This window comes from Apium graveolens, chromosome 9 (genome assembly GCF_009905375.1).
Source record: "Apium graveolens cultivar Ventura chromosome 9, ASM990537v1, whole genome shotgun sequence".
Lineage (NCBI taxonomy): Eukaryota > Viridiplantae > Streptophyta > Magnoliopsida > Apiales > Apiaceae > Apium > Apium graveolens.
Window position 1 is genome coordinate 92,918,792 of NC_133655.1, and position 8,699 is coordinate 92,927,490.

Genomic DNA, 8,699 nt, shown 5'->3' on the forward strand with positions numbered 1-8,699 from the left:
TTTTAAAGCTCGAAACTATTTTTCGGAATTTTTAAATCATTTTTAAATAATTAAATATAATTAAATAATTAATTAAAATCAATTAATAATTAATTAAATCAATTAATAAATTAATTTTCGAATTAATTGACCAATTAAAAATTAACTAAAATTAATTAACTAAACAATTCAGATTTATTTTTGAATTAAAAATAATTTTCGGAATTAAAATAATAGTTTTTAGAATTTTCAGAAATTAAAAACGAATTTTTATAATAAAAATAAATAGGAAATATGATTTTTAAACATTTTTAAAACAGGAATCCAATTTTTGCAAAGTCTGGAAACTTCAGGGACCTAACTTCATCATCTCCAAAAGTACAGGGGCATGTTTGCAATTTTGCAAACTCCCACCGTCGACTCGCCGGAGTGTGGCCGGAGAACACGATTCCGGCCACCTCAGGCCACCAAACTGTCCAGAATTAATCTACAAGTTACCAGCAACTTATACATGCAATCAAAATTCAATAATCATCCCTGTCCTGGCCGGAAAATGGCCAAGAACATCGCCGGTTTCCGGCGAACATCATAAAACTTAAAAACTCAATTCCCTTCAATTCACTAATCCTTTGTTAACGAGCTATATACCAATCGATTGCAAATTTCATAAGGAACAGAACCCACTATAAATCAACAGATAATAACCCCTGAATCAAAAACCCCCAAATTTCAATTGAAAACATTCATACAGGTTATAAACCCTAATTTTGAAATTCGAAAATCAAACTCAAATTTGAACATGTTATTGAACTCCAAATCAGACGTATAATATATCAAAATTATCAGGAAAACAAGCTCTACAACATGCAATCATCAAATCATACAAACAATCATCCGAACAAAAATTCATATTTTTAATCAAAATAATTCGAAAATAAATAATAATATATAAAATCAACCTTTGATTCTGCAGTAAAATAGGTTATGGAATCTGATAGAGCTCTTCAAGACCTTCAAATCTGGTACTCGAGCTTTTCAAACAAAGATCAATAACACCTTCAAAAGTTGGTTTGATTCTTGGAACAGTTTATGAATATATGATTTTTCTCTGTAAAATTATATAATTATCTGTCTGCAAATGATTTTGATACGAAATAAAATACGGTAAAAGGCTATTTATATTTACAGAAAATTAGTATCCCGTTGGATCATTCCGAATATAAAACGGTACGTTTATTTATAAAAACTGATCCAAATGGTATCGGTTTTCGGGATAATTATCCAAATAAGTACATTTTGTACTGCGATCTTGGTCTCAGCGCCTGGTTACACGTACTACGAAGTGATAATTGTGATATTTTAATAAAAAGCTCCCGTTTATCGAAAATACGAGTTTTATTAATTTACCGAAACAAATATTGTATCGAAAATGTTGCGCCGGGACCCGCGCAGGACAAACCGTACGCCGGATCGAAAAAATCGAAACATGGAAAATGCTCAGAATATTACAATTAGGTTAGGAAGGAGTTCTCGGAAGAGTTTCAGGTTCCAAAAACGTAACAACGGGTGACGTCGGTTGGTTCCCGTTTTTATAAAATAGATTTTAAATACCCGGAAAAATATTTTATAAATTTCATATGATTCTTATAAATTCATAAATCAATATAAAGATAATTAGGAAGATATGACAATTATCTATATTTTATTTTGAACATATAAAAATTAAAATACTCAATTAATATTATTTTTGAATATCCAAATACAAATAACACTTAGCAATTAATTCACAGAATAGATACTGAACACATAATAATTATTTAATTAGCAAAAATAATTACACGATATATCCCGGATATTACATCAGAGGTTGTTTAAGAAATCTTCTTTGAAATCAGAGTAAGACTAGCATCTTCTTCATCATCAGTTATTTCTTCATCCATGACTGGTATATAAACCTTTACAGGTTCATCAACTTTTTCTTTGCCCTTGGACCTTGGATCAATTTCGACTTGTGATTTGGCTTTGGTTGCCTCAGAATTTGTTCTTTCCTTTATCACAATACCCTTAGGCTCTCAAAGCCCATTCCTGGATTTTCTTTAAGAAATAACTTCTTTGAAATTTCTTCATCAAGTTCCAAATGTTCACCAGAACTTATCCTTTTACCGGTATCAAAATTTATTCTTCTCCCAGTATCAGAACTTGTTCCTTGACTTGTAATTCTAGCTTTACTTGATGAAAATACTTTGCCTTGACCTTGACCTCTACCCTTATCAAAGTTTCCCTGGTCATCATTTCCATCATCCTTTCCCTTCAGTGTCTGAATAGATTTGCATTTGGACTTAATCACTTTCTCCCCCTTTTTGGCATCAGCAGGTAAAAGAAGAGAGACAAGCAATTCCACTGAGGATTGGATCTCATTGAGTTGAGTTTGCTGAGAAGCTTGATTCTTTAGAATTTCAGAAATCTGATCTTGTTGCTTCTCCTGAGTCTTCTCAATATAAGCAACTCGGTCAAAGGTAGGTTGGAAGAATTTTTTCTTGTCAATTTTCTGAATTTATTCTTATTTGATGAATTCTTCCTGAATCTTGTGTAGCTCTGCATGAGTAGTTGAATGGAGACCTTGTAGATGTGTAGTACTCAATGCAGTGACTCTAAGCTGTGTTTTGAAATCATCAGTATTTAACAATATCTCCACTTGTGATTTGGCTTTGGTTGCTTCAGAATTTGTCTTTTCCTTAATCACAATACCTTTAGGTTTTGGAAGTTTCTTTTCAACAACAGAAGCTTTAGACTTGGAGTTGACATTTTCTGCTTTAAGTCTAGCTTCTTCTTCCTTTAGACTTTCAAAGTCCATTCCTGGATTTTCTTTGAGAAATAATCATTTTGAAATTTCTTCATCAAGCTCCAGATGTCCAGTAGAACTTATCCTTTTACCAGTATCAGAACTTATTCTTCTCCCAGCATCAGAACTTGTTTTTTGTGTAGAAATTTCAGATGTCCTTGATGAAGAACCTTTACCTTGACCATGACCTCTACCCTTATCAGAGTTTCCATGGTCATCATTTCCATCATCCTTACCCTTCAGTGGTTGAGTAGATTTACATTTGGACTTAATCACTTTCTCCCCCTTTTTGGCATCAGCAGGTAAAAGAAGAGAGACAAACAGTTCCACTGAGGATTGGATCTCATTGAGTTGAGTTTGCTGAGAAGCTTGATTCTTTAGAATTTCATAAATCTGAGCTTGTTACTTTTCCTGAGTTTTCTCAATGTTGGCAATTCTGTCAAAGGTTGGCTTAAAAATCTGTTTTTTTCAAGTTTGGTATTCATATCTTGCTGGATCAAGGTTTCTTGAATTTTATTCATCTTGGCATGAGTTGTTGAGTGTTGACCTTGAAGGTGCCTAGTACTCAATGCAGTAACTCTCAGCTGTGCCTTGAAATCATCATTTAACAGCATTTCATCAGCTTTTGCCAGATGCTCAGCAAGAATCTTTTCAGAAGGAACAAAACTAACTGTGTTCCATTCCTTAGTCCACTCCTTTCCTCTAGGAGTTTCACTCCAAGGTACTGGTGCTTCCTTAACAAACTTCTTGATTAGATCAGCTTTATTAACTGTTTGTTGAGGTGCATGTCCTGATGGACCAGCTGCATCAGCATTTAAAATAGCAGCAGCTTCACTAGTAATATACTTATTGGCAGCATCAGAACTTATAGATCTTGCAGTATCAGCATCCTCTGATAAAATAGCAGTATGTGAGGCTATAGAGGCTTCAACATCATTCTCTAAATTCTGATCTGCAGCCAGGTTCTGATCAACATCCAAAATTGGTGTTGTTGATGGAGTGAGTTGAATTTGTGGAGCTTCCAAGTACAAAACCTCAGGCACAATCAAGTTATGAATATCAATTTCAGCACTTGTACTTGGTTCTTCAGTATGTACCTATTCAATTATAGGTGACATAGGAGATGTAGGCACTCTGTCTTGAGCAGTTTCTGGTTGTGCAGAAGGAAGTGATTCAATAACAACTGGTTCTATTGAGATCAGAGATTCCTGATCCCCTTCCTTAGTTGCTTCCACTACATCCTCTGAATCTAACTCAACTATGTCCCTGTGAGCTCTCTGTTTCTTTAATTTCTGCGAAGGTGGAGACACTATAGGAGCTTTATCATCAGAATTTAACTTTCTAAGGCTTTTGAGGGGCCTAGAACTCCCAGTTACAGTTTTTTTTAAGAAGAGACCTTCTCAGCTTCTACAACAACAGGTTCTGATGTTTGAACCTGTCCCTCAGTATCTGACTTATATCTCAGAATCATTCTCCTCCTCTTCTGTTGAGACTGAGGCACAACCTTTGTCCTCTTGGGTTTGGAAGATGAAGGCTTCACTGGATGTGCTGAAGCTTGAGGTTGAGAAGTTTGAGGTGTTTGTGTAGAGGTGGTTAATGCTGATGGTTGAGGTTCGGATGGTTGGACATCAGGATATAGTTTAGTGTATTTAACTGGATCATAGGTTATTAAGGCTTGTTTGACAGATAAAGGAACTTGGAGGGGTCTTAACACAGCCTTCTTATTATCAATAGATAATTAGTCATTAAAAGCTCTTTTAGCTAGTCTGAATGATGAAATTAATTCACTAGCTGATTGGGGTTTATCATCACAACAAAAACTATAAATAAGCTGACAGAATCTAGAAAAGTAAACAGTATTTCTGTCTTCTCTCATTCTGTCCCCAATGAAACCTAAAATAGCACTTGCATAATCAAAATCAGTTTGGCTAATGAGAGCATACCCGATTTGTTGGCTGAATATGGGGATTGCATCGAAATTAGAACATTTGTTTGCAAAAGCCTTGGTTATGCAGTCAAAGAAGAAACTTCATTCCCTCCTTATGTAAGATCTCTTCAACTGACCCAGCTTTGCCAAAGTCCTCTCATACCCCAAACTGGCCATCATGTTTTGAAGAACTGGCTCCTCAACAGTAGAATAAACACAGTTGTCAGGCAGCTGTAGTGCTTGTCGAACCGTAGCCAATGTCACGACATGCTCATCCTCCCCTGATGAAAAAATAATACTCGGGGACCATTGAGCACCACCATCATCATATACTCCGCTTCTCCAGAATACCAACACTTGAGTACCAGAGACTTCATTCGGTTCGGTCAGAGCGTACCCAATATCAGAACTAGTAAGAAAGTCCTGAATGAAGTGAAGTTCTGATGGGGCTTCTGACTTGTTAAGAATAGCAGAGAAGTTATTAGGAACAAACTTAGCCCCATTGAAAATTAGGTCTTTTGATGCCATCTCTGTAAGAAGTTAAGTGAATAAGAGAATGTTTGCAAAGTGTTTGTGAAAAGTCCTGAGAGAAAAACAACTTCAGAAAAGAGAGAGAGAGAGAGAGAGAGAGAGAGAGAGAGAGAGAGAGAGAGAGAGAGAGAGTAAAAGAGATTTAAAATAGAAAAGCAAGTAAAAGATTATAAAATCTTTTATGTCTCTTTTATATACTCTCTCCTCTCAACAGTTGTATTTTTGAAGCATGGGGATACACTTCACACCTGGCATCATGTGAACAGTCAGTAAACAGTTAAAACAAGAGTTAATGGGCACGTAAAATATATAATAATTACCGTGCACATGCAGTTTTTCAGGACATACACGTTAACCACTAACCCATAATGATTATGACCGTTTTATCTCACATAAACCAATATTCTGTAAAAATATTATCGTTCAAGTAATGACCAAAAATAAACTAAGTAAATAAATATTGCCACGTCAGCATCAGAACTTGATTATTATCAGAATGTAAAAGTCATCAGAATATGGCTTCTTAACTCAAAAAGTGAATGGTTATTCCTATAATTCTTTACACAAATAATGATATGGTTTCATCAGAACTTAATCATCAGAACTTCCATCAGAACTTGCCCTCATAATTTATGCAACTGACACTTAAACTGTTCATCTAAAATAACATTTATCACCACAGTAATTTTCATCATTCATATGGAGTGTATGTGTGTGCATTAAGCTAAATATCAGACAAAGAGTAAAGTCTGATTCACTTCAGTACATCTTAGAAATAAGGCATAACTAAGAACTTTGCTCAAAATATGTCATTATTCTGAAGTCTACTGTAGAATGAGTTCATGCATGAGTCCACCTCAACTGTTTTGTGCTCATTTTATGCATCTTTTGAAATTCCATTTTACAGTGGCTTCTCAGTATAAGTGAGTCACGACTGCTTATCAGAATTTATGTTGTTATCAAAGTATTTCTCCAGTAATTATAGAGTGTAAAAAGTCACCAAGAAAATTTTTTTGCTTTTCTAATGCATATTACTTAATACCAGCAATGCACTTGGGTCTTCCCTTCCATATTTTTACTCTAGATCTCAAAAGAGTACCTGATATTTATTTCTTTTCTTTTTCTTTTTCTTTTGATAAGTGAGGCTTATCAGCACTTAGTACATCTATCATATTTACTAACATCAGAACTTAACAGATAAGAAGCATTATTCTAGTTTTTGACTTAGTAATAAGATACACAAATTAAATTTAACTAAGCTCAATATCAGAATTTGCTTGTGTTAAAAGATTTCCACATAAACAATTACTTCATACATGGGATCTTCAATATATTAAAGACTACTAGGTCAGCATCTAGCACAGTTATCCTCATTGGATTGAATAGTCACAGAAACATTCATATCACTATCAGAGTTTAGAAATTCACATCAGACAATAATCAGCACTTAAGCAAATTTCAATTTAAGCACAGAATACACAAAGATAGTAATATCTGTAAATACTGATTATAAAGTCTGATGTATCAGAACATAAACTAGGCAGATTTAGAGAAAGAACCTGAAACCATTCCAAGTTCATTTACCAATCTTGTAAAAGTAGCTTTACACAGTGGTTTTGTGAAGATATCTGCTAGTTGTTGATCTGTTGGAACAAAATGCAATTCCACTGTACCTCCATCCACATGTTCCCTTATGAAGTGGTACCTAATGCTGATGTGCTTTGTCATTGAGTGTTGAACTGGATTACATGTCATGGCAATAGCACTTTGATTATCATAGTAAATAGGGATTTTAGAAAATTCTAACCCATAATCCAGTAACTGATTCTTCATCCAAAGAATCTGTACACAACAGCTTCCTGTAGCAATGTATTCTGCTTCTGCAGTTGATGTGGAAATTGACTTCTATTTCTTGCTAAACCAAGAAGCCAATCTGCCTCCAAGAAATTGGCAGCTTCCACTTGTGCTTTTCCTGTCAATTTTGCATCCTGCAAAATCTGCATCTGAGTAACCTATTAGCTTAAAGTCTGATTCTCTAGGATACCATAATCCCAGATCAGCTGTACCCTTAAGATATTTGAAAATTCTTTTCACAGCTGTTAAGTGAGGTTCTCTTGGATATGCTTGAAATCTTGTACAAAGACAGGTAGCATACATGATATCAGGTCTACTTGCAGTTAGATAGAGTAGAGAGCCAATCATACCTCTGTAATCAGTAATATCTACTGATTTACCAGTATCCTTATCCAATTTTATTGCAGTGGCCATATGAGTGGATGCACTTGAACAATCTTGCATTCCAAATTTCTTCAACAAATTTCTGGTGTACTTAGATTGACAAATAAAAGTTCCTTCTTCATTCTTCTTGACTTGAAGGCCCAGAAAATAGTTAAGTTCTCCCATCATACTTATTTGATATCTTGACTGCATCAACTTGGCAAACTTCTTACAAAGTTTGTCATTTGTAGAACCAAAAATGATATCATCAACATATATCTGCACCAAAAGTAAGTCCTTTCCATGGTTGAGATAAAACAGTGTTTTGTCAATAGTCCCTCTGTTAAATCCACTTTCCAGAAGAAACTGAGCTAATGTCTCATACCATGCTCTTGGAGCTTGCTTAAGGCCATAAAGTGCTTTATCAAGTCTGTAGACATGATTAGGAAATTTTGAATGTACAAAACCTGGAGGTTGTTCAACATATACCTCCTCTTCCAATTCTCCATTGAGAAAAGCACTTTTCACATCCATTTGAAAGACTTTAAACTTCTTGTGAGTAGCATAAGCCAAAAATATTCTTATGGCTTCCAATCTAGCAATTGGTCCAAATGTTTCATCATAATCAATTCCATCCTGTTGAGAGTATCCTTTTGCAACCAGCATTGCTTTATTCCTTGTAATTATGCCATCACTGTCAGTTTTGTTTCTGAACACCCACTTTGTACCAACAACAGACCTGTTCTTTGGTCTTGGCACTAGGGTCCAGACTTTATTTCTTTCAAATTCATTTAACTCTTCCGTCATTGCTTGCACCCAATCAGCATCTTGAAGAGCTTCTTCCACTTTCTTTGGTTCAGTCTGAGATAGAAAAGAATGATAGAGACATTCATTTGATGTAGCTGTTCTAGTTCTGACACCTGCATCAGGATTTCCAATTATCAAATCAGGTGTATGTGATTTTGTCCACTTCCTTGTAGATGAAAGGTTATCTCTAGAACTGGATGCTCCCCCATAATCCATGTTGTCTCCATCAACATTTTCTGATGCTCCCCCTGAAATTATGCTCTCTGAGTTGGATCCTTCAGAATTTGAGTTTCCAGAAATATCAGAACATGAGTTTCCAGAATTATCAGAACTTGGCCCATCAGATCTTGAAGAGCCTGTTGTAGGTTCTAATGCTTCTTGAGATGTGGTTGGATC